A 19,553-nucleotide genomic window follows, 5' to 3' on the forward strand; every position below is an offset into this window, starting at 1 on the left:
TACTTGATATTGGGGGGCTTCCTTCCGATGTTGGTCTGCTCCTTTCTTGTATTGTTCTTTAGCCCTTTGAAGGTGAGAAACGGCTTCCTTAAAGGCTTGGGTGATTGTAGAATGCAGGTGGTCTACTGCTGGTGTTCCAAGATCTTGGAGTGGATCCAACTCCGAGGTTCGAGGGTGACTACCGTATAAAAGAAAAAACGGGGTCTTCCCAGTTCCCGAGTGGACAGAGTTATTGTAGGCATATTCGGCTATCCAAAGGATATCTTTCCAAGTTTTTTCAGTTTGTTGTAGCATGCAGCGCAAATACTGTTACAGAGTTTGATTGGTCCTCTCGCTTTGTCCGTCAGTTTGAGGGTGGTGGCTGGTCGAAAGTCTCACATCAATTTGAGCCGACCGACAGCAACTTCGCCAAAAATGAGAAATAAATTGACTACCTCGATCCGAAATTAGAACTGAAGGAAAACCGTGCAGTCGGACGATGTTTTCGAGAAATTCTCGGGCCAGAGTTGCTGCTGTTGGTAAGCCTTTGAGTGGAATGAAATGCGCCATCTTGGAGAATAGGTCCACGATTACTAGGATCGTATTGTATCCGGAGCATGGAGGTAGATCGGTGATGAAGTCCATAGAAAGCGTATGCCAAGGGCGAGGCGGGATGTCAATAGGGCGTAAGAGGCCGGCTGGTTTTTCCTTTCGACTCTTGTTTTGGGCGCATACTCCACAGGACATTATAAAGTCTCTGATATCTTTTTTCCAAGACGGCCACCAGAAGTAGCGCTTGATCTTTTCCGAGGTCTTGGTCATACCGGGATGTCCTTCCATTAAAGAATCGTGATAGCAAGAGATTACCTTTTTCTGTAAATCTGTGCTGGGCAGGTATAACCGTTCTTGGAAATATAATAGGTTGTCCTTCACCGTAAAGTCCTTTCCCTGCAGATGCCAATTCTGTATGTCTGCTGGAGTTACCAGTAGCCTGGCTTTATCCTTAACTTCCTCTATGGATTGTGTGGCGATTACACCTAGAATTCTTTGTTCGGGAATGATAGGTACAGGTTTAGGATTGATCAAATGTTCTTCCACTCCCATCCGAGAAAGGGCATCAGCTTTACCGTTTTTTGTACCAGGTCGATAGGTAATTATGAAGTCAAACTCGGCAAAGAATAGTGCCCAACGGAGTTGCCTAGAGGATTGAGCTTTTGCGGTTTTCAAATATTGCAGATTTCGGTGATCTGTAATCACAGTAACGGTGTGTCGGGCCCCCAGAAGATAATGCCGCCAAGCCTTAAAGGCGGACTTGATAGCTAGAAGTTCCTTATCAGTAATAGTGTAATTGATTTCAGGAGGCGAAAATTTGCGGGACCAAAATGCCACGGGATGCAACTGATTGGTTACTTGGTCCTTTTGTGATAGAACTGCCCCCATGGCAAGGCTCGAAGCATCAGTTTCAACGATGTAGGGGAGTTCTGGGCGAGGATGTTTTAAGATCGGTGCAGAGATAAATCTAGTCTTCAAATTCTGGAAAGCTTGTTCCGCCTCGGTAGACCATTCAAAACGTTTGTTTTTCTTTAACAAGGCGGTGATGTGCTGGACTATTCGAGAGAATTCGGGGATAAACCTGCGGTAAAAGTTAGCAAAGCCTAACATGCTTTGAACACCTTTTACGGAGGATGGCGATGGCCATTTGAGAATTGCATCGACCTTCTTTGAATCCATACGCACTCCGCTAGGTGATAATATGAATCCCAAGAATTCAACTTCAGTCACGTTGAAAACACATTTTTCCAACTTAGCGAAAAGTTTGTGTTGACGCAATCTCTCGAGGACCATTTTCACGTGTTTCCGATGTTCAGTTTCCGATGAAGAATAAACGAGGATGTCGTCAATGTAAACAACAACACACACATCTATGAGCTCTCTGAGGACATTGTTCATAAAATATTGAAAGGCGGCCGGGGCATTGCAAAGTCCGAAGGGCATGACCTGATATTCAAATAGCCCATACTTGGTGCGGAAGGCCGTCTTCCATTCATCGCCCTCTTTTACTCGTACCAAGTGGTAGGCTTCTCTAAGATCCAGCTTTGTATAAATGCATGCTTTTCTGACTTGGTCCAGGAGTTCAGGGATCAAAGGTAACGGATATCTATTCTTAACGGTGATCTGGTTCAGGGCGCGATAATCTATACAAGTTCTAAGGTCCCCTTCTTTTTTTGGAACGAAGAACAAAGCTGAGGAAGCAGGGGACTTGGAAGGACGAATAAACCCATTTGCTAGGTATTGATCCAGGTATTATTGATCCAGGTATTGTTGGAGGTGAAGATTCTCAGGCTCGGTGAGGGCATAAATTCTACTACAAGGAGGAGTAGATCCAGGTATCAGGTCTATCTGGCAGTCATAAGACCTATGAGGAGGTAGAGAGTTAGCCTGATCCTTCCGGAAAACATCTTGGAATTCTAGGTATTCAGGAGGTAACTGGGGAGCCTCCGGGGAAATTGCTGCCAGTGCAACACCAGGTCGAGGGTGACAAGTAGAGACACATTCTGGAAACTGAACCGTTCTTGCTCGCCAATCGATCTGAGGATTGTGCTTCTCTAACCAAGGAATTCCTAGAATAATCTGGAACTGAGGGGCCTTGATCACATCGAACACAATCTTCTCATGGTGTCCATCTTGACTTACTAGCGTCACTTCTTGGGTGGTATGCGTTACTGGTCCGGAGGCTATCTCCGTACCATCCACCGTAGTAATGACGTCCTTTACAGCCTTTGGACAAAGAGTCAGATTCATCCTCAAAACCATTTCATGATCCACATAATTGCTGATGGCACCGCTGTCGACGTAAGCTTCAATCGCATGTAATCGATCCGGATGTTCAGGGCTAATGAGGACCATAGGTATCACGAAATGCGAGGTCACTGAACTGGTTTTAACGCTCGGCAAGAGGACCTCTATTCTTGTCGGGCGAGGTTGTTTCCCTGCTCAGAGTTTGTGACCCTGGTAACTGCAGCTCCTACTGCCTTCTTGGCTGGTTTCACCGGACAGTCTCGAAGAAAGTGCCCCGAGTTTCCGCAATAGAGGCATAATTGCAGCTGTTTTCTCCTTTCCCGCTCCTTTTGTGATAGTGGTCCTTTCAGGCCCCCTATTTGCATGGGTTCCCCGGAGTCTACTCCTTTGGTAGGAGTTGGTGGTTTGGAAAATACTCGAGCATCAAACTTGGAACGATCGGCCTTCCTGTTCTGCAGTCTGTGGTCAATTTGAACGACTAAGTCAATATAGTCCGAACAGTCTTGCGGGGGATTCACTACTTGGGCTAACACATCTTTGAGCTCTCCACGTAGACCTCTATAAAACAGCGTAATTCTTTTGTCCTCAGGCCATCGAGTTTCCACTATCAGTCTGTTGAAAGACGCAATATAAGCCAAAAGGTCTTGATTACACTGTCGCAATGAAAGGAGCTCATTGTCCAAGGCCTGCCCCTGTGAATGTCTTGCAAACAGTTTTTCCATACTGAGCTGAAAAGCTTGAAAATCATGGAGAACCGGATCATCTTGATTAACTAGAGGGATCGACCAGTCTGCCGCATTGCCACTAAGGTACGAAAGCAGGAAACTACCTTAGCTTGATCAGTTGGAAAGGCTGGCCGGCATAAGAAGTGCAACCAGCACTGATTAATAAATACTGCAAACCTCTTTGGGTCACCAGAAAATCGTTCGGGTGGAGCCAGAGGTACATTCCCAGGTAGGTTGATCTGCACTGGGTTCGTAGAGGATGTTGAAGGAAGATTTGCCCCTGATGCGGGTAACAGAGTTTGTCCGGCTTGTGACTGTAGCAATTGTCTAGCGAGATCGTCTGTTCGCTCCTTGGAAATAATCAGTTCCCTTCTTAGAGCATTCATTCCCTGACGGGCTGCATGCACTTCTGCTCTTAGTTCCCCAAGTAACTGGACTAGCTTGTCGGTATCCGAGGTTTCCATAGCGACTGGGTGGGAGTTTTGCGGTAGGCTTTGTGTTCTGTAACGCTCACCTGATTCCCGCAGAGGCGCCGGTCTTGACTGGGTGAATGCCGTATCTTCAAAGGTGATGTGTAACACACGGTTGGCTTTTTGGGCTGGACCTCTGTGCACTGTATGTCTGACTCGAAGAGTAAGATGTCTGCAGAAAATATGGGATTAATGAACTGGGGTTATTGGGTGCCTCTCTCCTCTTCCCTTTCTCTTCTCCTGTAGAACCCCAAAGGTTAACGCCCTCACCTTAGGTAAGTGAACGCCGAGCTCTCCATCTGCCTCGGGGCAGGGTGCCGTAACCAGTTTCTTCACTGGATAAGGGTGCAGGCCTCTTGACCTCAGAGGACTGCTGTCGGTCGTTAACTGCACGAACGGTAAGTTCTGGGCACTTCAAATGTCTTAAAAGTCTTTTGTAATGATATCTCTTGTTTTGCAGGGTTCCGGCGATGGCGGATGGCGGGCTGATGAGAGTTGAGGATCGAACCCCCGTGAGGAATAGAAGCGCCTGGAAGCACGTAAGTAAGCGCTTATAGCCTGCTTCACGATGCGCACTAACTGTCCCTTTTATCTTGCAGCTACAAGTTCGGAGCTTTAGAGAAGCTGAAGGGTGCTGGAATACCCACTGGATTCGGCGTGGTAAGGAGTAACGGCACGTGAGTAATAAAGTTGCCCAATGTCTTTAAAGGCACCTTCTTTTGTCTTTCAGATGCGGGATGCAGCGCCGAAGGCCTCCGGAGCGTGCGAAGAGCTGGTAAGCTTTTGTCTTTCAGATGCCGGAATGCAGTGCGAAGACCTCCGGAGCATGCGAAGAGTAGGTAAGCCTTTGTCTTTCAGATGCCGGAATGCAGCGCGAGGCGTTGGTGACAGCCGATGGACCAGGTAAGAGATGCGCTGCCACTGAAGACCGTAGTGCTAACCTGTTCTTTCTTTGTCTTTACAGGTGCTGCTGAAGACTGGATTCCAGGATGGTAAGCCTTTGTTCCCTTAGGCCCGGGATCAGAAGCAGAAGACACGATGAGCGTTCTGCTGCAGAGAATGCAGAATAACACAAAGCAAGATTCATCCATCGGGTGTGGTTTAAATAGCCTCCTGTAGTGCTTAGGTGTCTCCTTCCACAGCCACGCCTAGGTAAGAAAAGAGTTCCTGCTTTCCAGAAGAGTTCCAGTGTTCTGAACCTAGGGAGTGGCTCCTGCCCCACCCAACAGGAAAAGTAGTCCCAAGCAGAAGAGGATCAGGAGTTCAACTGGCAGGTAAGTAAGCAGCATGGTCTGCTGCAGGTAAGTCCACCCAAGCATTATGAGCCCGGCGCTTCCAGCGCTGGGACTGGGCATCTTTATGAGCCTGGTGCCACTGGCGCCAGGACAGGGTCCAAAAGGTCCCAATTGTGACTGGCTGGCACTCTGAACCAGGGTTATGTGTCTGCTTACAAGGGAGTCGGGCAAGTCCTGATCTTTTGGAAGCAGAGATCATGACACTTCTTGAACTGCACTCCTACGCTCTACTACCAAGATTGTAAATGTGTTCTTCAATTTATTTAATTAAAAAAATATTTCTACTGGTAAAACAGTTGGACAAGGGCGCACCCAGATTTGAACTAGGGACCTCTTGATCTGCAGTCAAATGCTCTACCACTGAGCTATACCCCCAGGTCTGAAATATTCTCTTTTATTAATTCAGTAATATGTACAAAGTGCAAGCAACATGCAATCACCATTAAAGCAATGCATTTTCAGCCACCAAACCCTCCTTATAAGCATATGGGGTGCGAAGAATGTCTTTTATCTGCCTTGGTAAAATACAGTGAGGTTTCCATTGCAAGAATTCATACATTTCGTATCACATGTAGATCTTGGAACATGGAAAAAAAACTTTCGTCAAATGCACACATTCTGCAAAACGTAACTGCTTCTCTACTGCAGTTTGTTGATTTTGTGCTAAGAGCATAGTTAAACCCAATTGTTCATTGTTTTTTTTATATGAAATGATGATATATCCTATTGTTTCTTACAGTGCATTGGGTTGAAAAACATTTTAACATGATCTATTGAAGAGGGTATATGGTTATGAAACAGGGACTTCTTGAACTGCATTCCTACGCTATACCACTGAGTTAAACCCTTGAATGCTGAAAACTGCCCTTTTTTAAAAAAGGTGATAGAGTGGGTGACTGTATGGAACTTGTAGAACTAATGACATCAGTGCACTTCTGGTCAGCTGGACAAATTAATACATTTCATTAAGGGCATATTATTGGTTTCACCCACAGTTTTATAACATTCATAAGAGCTTCCAATGGACTATTTCAAACTGATAATATCACCAGTAGAACTTGGGTGAATGTAAAACACAGCTTGTATCATACGAAGAAATCTTAAACAGTTTCATGGTGTTTACCCTATCTTTCAGGAGATGATCAGGAGTATTTCAAATGTAGAAATGTTTTGCTCGTTACAAAAAATGCTAAGATTGTAAATGTTTTCTTCAATTTATTTAAAAAAATATTTCTACAGGTACAACAGTTGGATCAGGGGGCACCCAGATTTGAACTAGGCACTTCTTGATCTGCAGTTAAATGCTCTTCCACTGAGCTATACCCCCAGTTCTAAATTGTTCACCTTTATTAATTCAGTAATATGTACAAAGTGCAAGCAACATGCAATCACCATCAAAGCAGTGCATTTTCAGCCACCAAACACTCCTTATAAGTATATGGGGTGCGAAGGATGTCCTTTATCTGCCTTGGTAAAATACAGTGAGGTTTCCATTGCAAGAATTCATACATTCCGTCTCACATGTAGATCTTGGAACATGGAAAAAAAAACTTTTGACAAATGCACAAATTCTGCAAAACTAACTGCTTCTCTACTGCAGTTTGTTGATTTTGTGCTAAGAGCATAGTTAAACCCAATTGTTCATTGTTTTTTATACTAAATGATGATATATCCTATTGTTTCTTACAGTGCATTGGGTTGAAAAACATTTTAACTGGATCTATTGAAGAGGGTATATGGTTATGAAACAGGGACTTCTTGAACTGCACTCCTACGCTCTACCACTGACATAAACCCTTGAATGCTGAAAACTGCCCTTTTTTAAAAAAGTGATAGAGTGGGTGACTGTATGGAACTTGTAGAACTAATGACATCAGTGCACTTCTGGGCAGCTGTACAAATTAATAAATTTCATTAAGGGCATATTATTGGTTTCCACGACAGTTTTATAACATTCATATGAGCTTCCAATGGACTATTTCAAACTGATAATATCACCAGTAGAACTTGGGTGAATATAAAACACAGCTTGTATCATACGAAGAAATCCTAAACAGTTTCATGGTGTTTACCCTATGTTTCAGGAGATGATGAGGAGTATTTCAAATGTAGAAATGTGTTGCTCATTTCATAAAATGCTAAGATTGTAAATGTGTTCTTCAATTTATTTAATTAAAAAAAATATTTCTACAGGTAAAACAGTTGGACAAGGGGGCACCCAAATTTGAACTAGGGACCTTGTGATCTGCAGTCAAATGCTCTACCACTGATCTATACCCCCAGGTCTGAAATATTCACCTTTATTAATTCAGTAATATGTACAAAGTGCAAGCAACATGCAATCACCATCAAAGCAACGTATTTTCAGCCACCAAACCCTCCTTATAACTATAAGGAGTTCACAAGATGTCCTTTATATGCCTTGGTAAAATACAGTGAGGTTTCCATTGCAAGAATTCATACATTATTATCACATGTGGATCTTGGAACATGGAAAAAAACTTTTGTCAAATGCACAAATTCTGCAAAACGTAACTGTTTCTCTACTGCAGTTTGTTGATGTTGTGCTAAGAGCATAGTTAAACCCAATTGTTCATTGTTTTTTATATGAAATGATGATATATCCCATTGTTTATTACAGTGCATTGGGTTGAAAAACATTTTTACAGGATCTATTGAAGAGGGTATATGGTTATGAAACAGGGACTTCTTGAACTGCACTCCTACGCTCTACCACTGAGTTAAACCCTCTAATGCTAAAAACTGCCCTTTTTTAAAAAGGTGATAGAGTGGGTGACTGTATGGAACTTGTAGAATTAATGACATCAGTGAACTTCAGGTCAGCTGTACAAATTAATACATTTCGTGAAGGGCATATTATTGGTTTCCACCACAGTTTTATAACATTCATATGAGCTTCCAATGGACTATTTCAAACTGATAATATCACCAGTAGAACTTGGGTGAATGTAATACACAGCTTGTATCATACGAAGAATTCCGAAACAGCTTAATGGTGTTTACCCTATGTTTCCGGAGATGATCAGGAGTATTTCAAATGAAGAAATGTGTTGCTCATTAAATAAAATGCTAAGATTGTAAATGTTTTCTTCAATTTATTTAATTAAAAAAATATTTCTACAGGTAAAACAGTAGGACAAGGGGGCAACTAGATTTGAACTAGGGACCTCGTGATCTGCAGTCAAATGCTCTACCACTGAGCTATACCCCCGGTTATAAAATGTTCACCTTCATTAATTCAGTAATATGTACAAAGTGCAAGCAACATGCAATCACCATCAAAGCAATGCATTTTCAGTCACCAAACTCTCCTTATAAGTATATGGGGTGCGAAGGATGTCCTTTATCTGCCTTGGTAAAATACAGTGAGGTTTCCATTGCAAGAATTCATACATTTCGTATCACATGTAGATCTTGGAACATGGGAAAAAAAAACTTTTGTCAAATGCACAAATTCTGCAAAACGTAATTCCTTCTCTACTGCAGTTTGTTGATTTTGTGCTAAGAGCATAGTTAAACCCAATTATTCATTGTTTTTTATATGAAATGATGATATATCCTATTGTTTCTTACAGTGCATTGGGTTGAAAAACATTTTAACAGGATCTATTGAAGAGGGTATATGGTTATGAAACAGGGACTTCTTGAACTGCATTCCTACGCTCTATCACTGAGTTGAACCCTTGAATGCTGAAAACTGCCCTTTTTTAAAAAGGTGATAGAGTGGGTGACTGTATGGAACTTGTAGAACTAATGACATCAGTGCACTTCTGGTCAGCTGGACAAATTAATACATTTCATTAAGGCCATATTATTGGTTTCCACCACAGTTTTATAACATTCATAAGAGCTTCCAATGGACTATATCAAACTGATAATATCACCAGTAGAACTTGGGTGAATGTAAAACACAGCTTGTATCATATGAAGAAATCCTAAACAGCTTAATGGTGTTTACCCTATGTTTCAGGAGATGATCAGGAGATGATCAGTATTTCAAATGTAGAAATGTGTTGCTCATTACCTAAAATGCTAAGATTGTAAATGTTTTCTTCAATTTATTTAATTAAAAACATATTTCTACAGGTAAAACATTTGAACAAGGGGGCACCCCGATTTGAACTAGTGGACCTCTTGATATGCAATCAAATGCTCTACCACTGAGCTATACCCCTAGTTGTGAAATGTTTACCTTTATTAATTTAGTAATATGTACAAAGTGCAAGCAACATGCAATCACCATCAAAGCAATGCATTTTCAGCCACCAAACCCTGCTTATAAGTATAAGGGGTACAAAAGATGTGCTTTATCTGCCTTTGTAAAATACAGTGAGGTTTCCAGTGCAAGAGTTCATACATTTCGTATCACATGTAGATCTTGGAACATGGAAAAAAAAACTTTTGTCAAATGCACAAATTCTGCAAAACGTAACTGCTTCTCTACTGCAGTTTGTTCATTTTGTGCTAAGAGCATAGTTAAACCCAATTGTTCATTGTTTTGTATATGAAATTATGATATATCTTATTGTTTCTTATCGTGCATTGGGTTGAAAAACCTTTTAACAGGATCTATTGAAGAGGTTATATGGTTATGAAACAGGGACTTCTTGAACTGCACTCCTACCCTCTACCACTGACATAAACCCTTGAATGCTGAAAACTGCCCTTTTTTAAAAAAGTGATAGAGTGGGTAACTGTATAGAACTTGTAGAACTAATGACATCAGTGCACTTCTGGTCAGCTGTACAAATTAATACATTTCATTAATGGCATATTATTGGTTTCCACCACAGTTTTATAACATTCATATGAGCTTCCAATGGACTATTTCAAACTGATAATATCACCAGTAGAACTTGGGTGAATGTAATACACAGCTTGTATCATACGAAGAAATCCGAAACAGCTTAATGGTGTTAACCTATGTTTCAGGAGATGATCAGGAGTATTTCAAATGTAGAAATGTGTTGCTCATTACATAAAATGCTAAGATTGTAAATGTTTTCTTTCATTTATTTAATTAAAAACAAACTCTACAGGTACAACAGTTTGACAAGGGGGCACCCGGATTTGAAGAAGGGATCTCTTGATCTGCAGTCAAATGCACTACCACTGAGCTATACCCCCAGTTCTAAAATGTTCACCTTTATTAATTCAGTAATATGTACAAAGTGCAAGCAACATGCAATCACCATCAAAGCAATGCATTTTCAGCCACCAAACCCTCCTTATAAGTATATGGGGTGCGAAGGATGTCCTTTATATGCCTTGGTAAAATACAGTGAGGTTTCCATTGCAAGAATTCATACATTTCGTATCACATGTAGATCTTGGAACATGGAAAAAAAACTTTTGTCAAATGCACACATTCTGCAAAACTTAACTGCTTCTCTACTGCAGTTTATTGCTTTTGTGCTAAGAGCATAGTTAAACCCAATTGTTCATTGTTTTTTTTATATGAAATGATGATATATCCTATTGTTTCTTACAGTGCATTGGGTTGAAAAACATTTTAACAGGATCTATTGAAGAGGGTATATGGTTATGAAACAGGGACTTCTTGAACTGCATTCCTACGCTCTACCACTGAGTTAAACCCTTGAATGCTGAAAACTGCCCTTTTTTAAAAAGGTGATAGAGTGGGTGACTGTATCGAACTTGTAGAACTAATGACATCAGTGCACTTCTGGGCAGCTGTACAAATTAATAAATTTCATTAAGGGCATATTATTGGTTTCCACCACAGTTTTATAACATTCATATGAGCTTCCAATGGACTATTTCAAACTGATAATATCACCAGTAGAACTTGGATGAATGTAAAACACAGCTTGTATCATATGAAGAAATCCTAAACAACTTAATGGTGTTTACCCGATGTTTCAGGAGATGATCAGGAGTATTTCAAATGTAGAAATGTGTTGCTCATTACATAAAATGCTAAGATTGTAAATGTTTTCTTCAATTTATTTTAAAAAATATTTCTACAGGTACAACAGTTGGACAAGGGGGCACCCAGATTTGAACTAGGGACCTCTTGATCTGCAGTTAAATGCTCTTCCACTGAGCTATACGCCCCGCTCTAAAATGTTCACCTTTATTAATTCAGTAATATGTACAAAGTGCAAGCAACATGCAATCACCATCAAAGCAATGCATTTTCAGCCACGAAACCCTCCTTATAAGTATATGGGGTGCGAAGGATGTCCTTTATCTGCTTTGGTAAAATACAGTGAGGTTTCCATTGCAAGAATTCATACATTTCGTCTCACATGTAGATCTTGCAACATGGAAAAAAAACTTTTGTCAAATGCACAAATTCTGCAAAACGTAAATGCTTCTCTACTGCAGTTTGTTGATTTTGTGCTAAGAGCATAGTTAAACCCAAATGTTCATTGTTTTTTATAGTAAATGATGATATATCCTATTGTTTCTTACCATGCATTGGGTTGAAAAACATTGTAACTGGATCTATTGAAGAGGGTATATGGTTATGAAACAGGGACTTCTTGAACTGCACTCCTACGCTCTACCACTGACATAAACCCTTGAATGCTGAAAACTGGCCTTTTTAAAAAAAGTGATAGAGTGGGTGACTGTATGGAACTTGTAGAACTAATGACATCAGTGCACTTCAGGGCAGCTGTACAAATTAATACATTTCATTAAGGGCATATTATTGGTTTCCACCACAGTTTTATAACATTCATATGAGCTTCCAATGGACTATTTCAAACTGATAATATCACCAGTAGAACTTGGGTGAAGGTAATACACAGCATGTATCATACGAAGAAATCCTAAACAGTTTCATGGTGTTTACCCTATGTTTCAGGAGATGATCAGGAGTATTTCAAATGTAGAAATGTGTTGCTCATTACATAAAATGCTAAGATTGTAAATGTTTTCTTCAATTTATTTAATTAAAAAAATATTTCTACAGGTAAAACAGTTGTACAAGGGGGCACCCAGATATGAACTAGGGACCTCTTGACCTGCAGTCAAATGCACTACCACTGAGCTATACCCCCAGGTCTGAAATGTTCACCATTATTTATTCAGTAATATGTACAAAGTGCAAGCAACATGCAATCACCATCAAAGCAATGCATTTTCAGCCACCAAACCCTCCTTATAAGTATAAGGGGTACAAAAGATGTCCTTTATCTGCCTTCGTAAAATACAGTGAGGTTTCCAGTGCAAGAATTCATACATTTCGTACCACATGTAGATCTTGGAACATGGAAAAAAAAACTTTTGTCAAATGCACACATTCTGCAAAACGTAACTGCTTCTCTACTGCAGGTTGTTGATTTTGTGCTAAGAGCATAGTTAAACCCAATTGTTCATTGTTTTGTATATGAAATGATGATATATCTTATTGTTTCTTACCGTGCATTGGCTTGAAAAACCTTTTAACAGGATCTATTGAAGAAGGTATATGGTTATGAAACAGGGACTTCTTGAACTGCACTCCTACCCTCTACCACTGACATAAACCCTTGAATGCTGAAAACTGCCCTTTTTTAAAAAAAGTGATAGAGTGGGTGACTGTATGGAACCTGTAGAACTAATGACATCAGTGCATTTCTGGTCAGCTCTACAAATTAATACATTTCATTAAGGACATATTATTGGTTTCCACCACAGTTTTATAACATTCATATGAGCTTCCAATGGACTATTTCAAACTGATAATATCACCAGTAGAACTTGGGTGAATGTAATACACAGCTTGTATCATACGAAGAAATCCGAAACAGCTTAATGGTGTTTACACTATGTTTCAGGAGATGATCAGGAGTATTTCAAATGTAGAAATGTGTTGCTCATTACATAAAATGCTAAGATTGTAAATGTTTTCTTTAATTTATTTAATTAAAAAAAAATTCTACACGTACAACAGTTGGACCAAGGGGCACCCAGATCTGAACTAGGGACCTCTTGATCTGCAGTTAAATGCTCTTACACTGAGCTATACCCCCAGTTCCAAAATGTTCACCTTTATTAATTCAGTAATACGTACAAAGTGCAAGCAACATGCAATCACCATCAAAGCAATGCATTTTCAGCCACCAAACCCTCCTTATAAGTATATGGGGTGCGAAGGATGTCCTTCATCTGCCTTGGTAAAATACAGTGAGGTTTCCATTGCAAGAATTCATACATTTCGTATCACATGTAGATCTTGGAACATGGAAAAAAAACTTTTGTCAAATGCACAAATTCTGCAAAACGTAACTGCTTCTCTACTGCAGTTTGTTGATTTTATGCTAAGAGCATAGTTAAACCCAATTGTTCATTGTTTTTTATATGAAATGATGATATATCCTATTCTATTGATTCTTACAGTTTCTTACAGTGCATTGGGTTGAAAAACATTTTAACAGGATCTATTGAAGAGCGTATATGGTTATGAAACAGGGACTTCTTGAACTGCACTCCTACGCTCTACCACTGACATAAACCCTTGAATGCTGAAAACAGCCCTTTTTTAAAAAAGTGATAGAGTGGGTGACTGTATAGAACTTGTAGAACTAATGACATCAGTGCACTAATGGGGAGCTGTACAAATTAATACATTTCATTAAGGGCATATTATTGGTTTCCACCACAGTTTTATAACATTCATATGAGCTTCCAATGGACTATTTCAAACTGATAATGTCACGAGTAGAACTTGGGTGAAGGTAATACACAGCATGTATCATACGAAAAAATCCACAACAGCTTCATGGTGTTTACCCTATGTTTGAGGAGATGAGCAGGAGTATTTCAAATGTAGAAATGTGTTGCTCATTACATAAAATGCTAAGATTGTAAATGTGTTCTTCAATTTATTTAATTAAAAAAATATTTCTACAGGTAAAACAGTTGGACAAGGGGGCACCCAGATTTGAACTAGGGGCCTCTTGATCTGCAGTCAAATGCTCTACCACTGAGCTATACCCCCAAATCTGAAATGTTCACCTTTATTAATTCAGTAATATGTACAAAGTGGAAGCAACATGCAATCACCATCAAAGCAATGCATTTTCAGCCACCAAACCCTCCTTATAAGTTTATGGGGTGCAAAGGATGTCCTTTATCTGCCTTGGTAAAATACAGTGAGGTTTCCATTGCAAGAATTCATACATTTCGTATCACATGTAGATCTTGGAACATGGAAAAAAAACGTTTGTCAAATGCACAAATTCTTCAAAACGTAACTGCTTCTCTACTGCAGTTTGTTGATTTTGTGCTAAGAGCATAGTTAAACCCAATTGTTCATTGTTTTTTATATGAAATGATGATATATCCTATTGTGTCTTACAGTGCATTGGGTTGAAAAACATTTTAACAGGATCTATTGAAGAGGGTATATGGTTATGAAACAGGGACTTCTTGAACTGCACTCCTACGCTCTACCACTGACATAAACCCTTAAATGCTGAAAACTGCCCTTTTTAAAAAAAAGTGATAGAGTGGGTGACTGTATGGAACTTGTAGAACTAATGACATCAGTGCACTTCTGGTCAGATGGACAAATTAATAAATTTCATTAAGGGCATATTATTGGTTTCCACCACAGTTTTATACCATTCAAATGAGCTTCCAATGGACTATTTCAAACTGATAATATCACCAGTAGAACTTGGTTGAATGTAAAACACAGCTTGTATCATACGAAGAAATCCTAAACAGTTTCATGGTGTTTACCCTATGTTTCAGGAGATGACCAGGAGTATTTCAAATGTAGAAATGTGTTGCTCATTACATAAAATGCTAAGATTGTAAATGTTTTCTTTAATTTATTTAATTAAAAAAATATTTCTACAGGTAAAACAGTTGGAGAAGGGGGCACCTAGATTTGAACTAGGGACTTCTTGATCTGCAGTCAAATGCTCGACCACTGAGCTTTACCCCCAATTCTGAAATGATCACCTATATTAATTCAGTAATATGTACAAAGTGGAAGCAACATGCAATCACCATCAAAGCAATGCATTTTCAGCCACCAAACCCTCCTTATAACTATAAGGGGTACACAAGATGTCCTTTATCTGTCTTGGTAAAATACAGTGAGGTTTCCATTGCAATAATTCATACATTTCGTATCACATATAGATCTTGGAACATGGAAAAAAAAACTTTTGTCAAATGCACACATTCTGCAAAACGTAACTGCTTCTCTACTGCAGTTTGTTGATTTTGTGCTAAGAGCATAGTTAAACCCAATTGTTCATTGTTTTTTGTATATGAAATGATGATATATCCTATTGTTTCTTATAGTGCATTGGGTTGAAAAACATTTTAACAGGATCTATTGAAGAGGGTTTATGGTTATGAAACAGGGACTTCTTGAACTGCACTCCTACGCTCTACCACTGACATAAACCCTTGAATGCTGAAAACTGCCCTTTTTTAAAAAAGTGATAGAGTGGGTGACTGTATGGAACTTGTAGAACTAATGACATCAGTGCACTTCTGGGCAGCTGAACAAATTAATACATTTCATTAAGGGCATATTATTGGTTTCCACCACAGTTTTATAACATTCATATGAGCTTCCAATGGACTATTTCAAACTGATAATTTCACCAGTAGAACTTGGGTGAATGTAAAACACAGCTTGTATCATATGAAGAAATCCTAAACAGTTTCATGGTGTTTACCCTATGTTTCAGGAGATTATCAGGAGTATTTCAAATGTAGAAATGTGTTGCTCATTACATAAAATGCTAAAATTGTAAATGTTTTCTTCAATTTATTTAATTAAAAAAATATTTCTACAGGTAGAACAGTTGGACAAGGGTGCACCCAGATTTGAACTAGGGACCTCTTGATCTGCAGTCAAATGCTCTACCAGTGAGCTATACCCCAAGATCTGAAATGTTCACCTTTTTTAATTCAGTAATATGTACAAAGTGGAAGCAACATGGAATCACCATCAAAGCAATGCATTTTCAGCCACCAAACCCTCCTTATAAGTATATGGGGTGAGAAGGATGTCCTTTATCTGCCTTGGTAAAATACAGTGAGGTTTCCATTGCAAGAATTCATACATTTCGTATCACATGTAGATCTTGGAACATGGAAAAAAAACTTTCGTCAAATGCACACATTCTGCAAAACGTAACTGCTTCTCTACTGCAGTTTGTTGATTTTGTGCTAAGAGCATAGTTAAACCCAAGTGTTCATTGTTTTTTTTATATGAAATGATGATATATCCTATTGTTTCTTACAGTGCATTGGGTTGAAAAACATTTTAACAGGATCTATTGAAGAGGGTATATGGTTATGAAACAGGGACTTCTTGAACTGCACTCCTACGCTCTACCACTGACATAAACCCTTGAATGCTGAAAACTGCCCTTTTTTAAAAAAAAGTGATAGAGTGGGTGACTGTATAGAACTTGTAGAACTAATGACATCAGTGCACTAATGGGCAGCTGTACAAATTAATAAATTTCATTAAGTGTATATTTTTGGTTTCCACCACAGTTTTATAACATTCATATGAGCTTCCAATGGACTATTTCAAACTGATAATGTCACGAGTAGAACTTGGGTGAAGGTAATACACAGCATGTATCATACGAAGAAATCCTAAACAGTTTCATGGTGTTTACCCTATGTTTCAGGAGATGATCAGGAGTATTTCAAATGTAGAAATGTGTTGCTCATTTCATAAAATGCTAAGATTGTAAATGTGTTCTTCAATTTATTTAATTAAAAAAATTTTGCTACAGGTAAAATAGTTGGACAAGGGGGCACCCAGATTTGAACTAGGGACCTCTTGATCAGCAGTCAAATGCTCTACCACTGAGCTATACCCGAATATCTGAAATGTTCACCTTTATTAATTCAGTAATATGTCCAAAGTGGAAGCAACATGCAATCACCATCAAAGCAATGCATTTTCAGCCACCAAACCCTCCTTATAAGTATATGGGGTGCGAAGGATGTCCTTTATCTGCCTTGGTAAAATACAGTGAGGTTTCCATTGCAAGAATTCATACATTTCGTATCACATGTAGATCTTGGAACATGGAAAAAAAACTTTTGTCAAATGCACACATTCTGAAAAACGTAACTGCTTTTCTGCTGCAGTTTGTTGATTTTGTGCTAAGAGCATAGTTAAACCCAATTGTTCATTGTTTTTTTTATATAAAATTATGATATATCCTATTGTTTCTTACAGTGCATTGGGTTGAACAACATTTTAACAGGATCTATTGAAGAGGGTATATGGTTATGAAACAGGGACTTCTTGAACTGCATTCCTACACTCTACCACTGAGTTAAACCCTTGAATGCTGAAAACTGCCCTTTTTTAAAAAGGTGATAGAGTGGGTGACTGTATGGAACTTGTAGAACTAATGACATCAGTGCACTTCTGGTCAGCTGGACAAATTAATACATATCATTAAAGGCATATTATTGGTTTCCACCACAGTTTTATACCATTCATATAAGCTTCCAATGGACTATTTCAAACTGATAATATCACCAGTAGAACTTGGTTGAATGTAAAACACAGCTTGTATCATACGAAGAAATCCTAAACAGTTTCATGGTGTTTACTCTATGTTTCAGGAGATGATCAGGAGTATTTCAAATGTAGAAAAGTGTTGCTCATTACATAAAATGCTAAGATTGTAAATGTTTTCTTCAATTTATTTAATTAAAAAAATATTTCTACAGGTAAAACAGTTGGAGAAGGGGGCACCTAGATTTGAACTAGGGACCTCTTGATCTGCAGTCAAATGCTCGACCACGGAGCTATAGCCCCAATTCTGAAATGCTCACCTATATTAATTCAGTAATATGTACAAAGTGGAAGCAACATGCAATCACCATCAAAGCAATGCATTTTCAGCCACCAAACCCTCCTTATAACTATAAGGGGTACACAAGATCTCCTTTATCTGTCTTGGTAAAATACAGTGAGGTTTCCATTGCAAGAATTCATACATTTCGTATCACATGTAGATCTTGGAACATGGAAAAAAAACTTTTGTCAAATGCACACATTCTGCAAAACGTAACTGCTTCTCTATTGCAGTTTGTTGATTTTGTGCTAAGAGCATAGTTAAACCCAATTGTTCATTGTTTTTTTTATATGAAATGATCATATATCCTATTGTTTCTTATAATGCATTGGGTTGAAAAACATTTTAACAGGATATATTGAAGAGGGTTTATGGTTATGAAACAGGGACTTCTTGAACTGCACTCCTACGCTCTACCACTGACATAAACCCTTGAATGCTGAAAACTGCCCTTTTTTTAAAAAGTGATAGAGTGGGTGATTGTATGGAACTTGTAGAACTAATGACATCAGTGCACTTCTGGGCAGCTGAACAAATTAATACATTTCATAAAGGGCATATTATTGGTTTCCACCACAGTTTTATAACATTCATATGAGCTTCCAATGGACTATTTCAAACTGATAATATCACCAGTAGAACTTGGGTGAATGTAAAACACAGCTTGTATCATATGAAGAAATCGTAAACAGTTTCGTGGTGTTTACCCTATGTTTCAGGAGATTATCAGGAGTATTTCAAATGTAGAAATGTGTTGCTCATTACATAAAATGCTAAAATTGTAAATGTTTTCTTCAATTTATTTAATTAAAAAAATATTTCTACAGGTAAAACAGTAGGACAAGGGGGCACCCAGATTTGAACTAGGGATCTCTTGATCTGCAGTCAAATTCTCTACCACTGAGCGATACCCCCAGGTCTGAAATGTTCACCTTTATTAATTCAGTAATATGTACAAAGTGGAAGCAACATGCAATCACCATCAAAGCAATGCATTTTCAGCCAACAAACCCTCCTTATAAGTAAATGGGTGCGAAGGATGTCCTTCATCTGCCTTGGTAAAATACAGTGAGGTTTCCATTGCAAGAATTCATACATTTCGTATCACATGTAGATCTTGGAACATGGAAAAAAAACTTTTGTCAAATGCACAAATTCTGCAAAACGTAACTGCTTCTCTACTGCAGTTTGTTGATTTTGTGCTAAGAGCATAGTTAAACCCAAATGTTCATTGTTTTATATATGAAATTATGATATATCCTATTGATTCTTACAGTTTCTTACAGTGCATTGGGTTGAAAAACATTTTAACAGGATCTATTGAAGAGGGTATATGGTTATGAAACAGGGACTTCTTGAACTGCACTCCTACGCTCTACCACTGACATAAACCCTTGAATGCTGAAAACTGCCCTTTTTTAAAAAAGTGATAGAGTGGGTGACTGTATA

The 19,553-nt window shown here is 38.9% G+C and overlaps 2 non-coding genes across 2 annotated transcripts; both read right to left on the bottom strand.

Annotated features, from left to right (window-relative positions):
* Positions 1–5,571: 5,571 nt before the first annotated feature.
* Positions 5,572–5,643, bottom strand: TRNAC-GCA (transfer RNA cysteine (anticodon GCA)). The gene has a single exon. It is a non-coding gene; the product is annotated as a tRNA-Cys (tRNA).
* An 8,527-nt stretch (positions 5,644–14,170) lies between these two features.
* TRNAC-GCA (transfer RNA cysteine (anticodon GCA)) lies at positions 14,171–14,242 on the bottom strand. The gene has a single exon. It is a non-coding gene; the product is annotated as a tRNA-Cys (tRNA).
* Between the last annotated feature and the right edge of the window lie 5,311 nt (positions 14,243–19,553).

The sequence above is a fragment of the Ambystoma mexicanum genome, chromosome 4q, assembly GCF_040938575.1.
Source record: "Ambystoma mexicanum isolate Mex_15411 chromosome 4q, UKY_AmexF1_1, whole genome shotgun sequence".
Taxonomy (NCBI): domain Eukaryota; kingdom Metazoa; phylum Chordata; class Amphibia; order Caudata; family Ambystomatidae; genus Ambystoma; species Ambystoma mexicanum.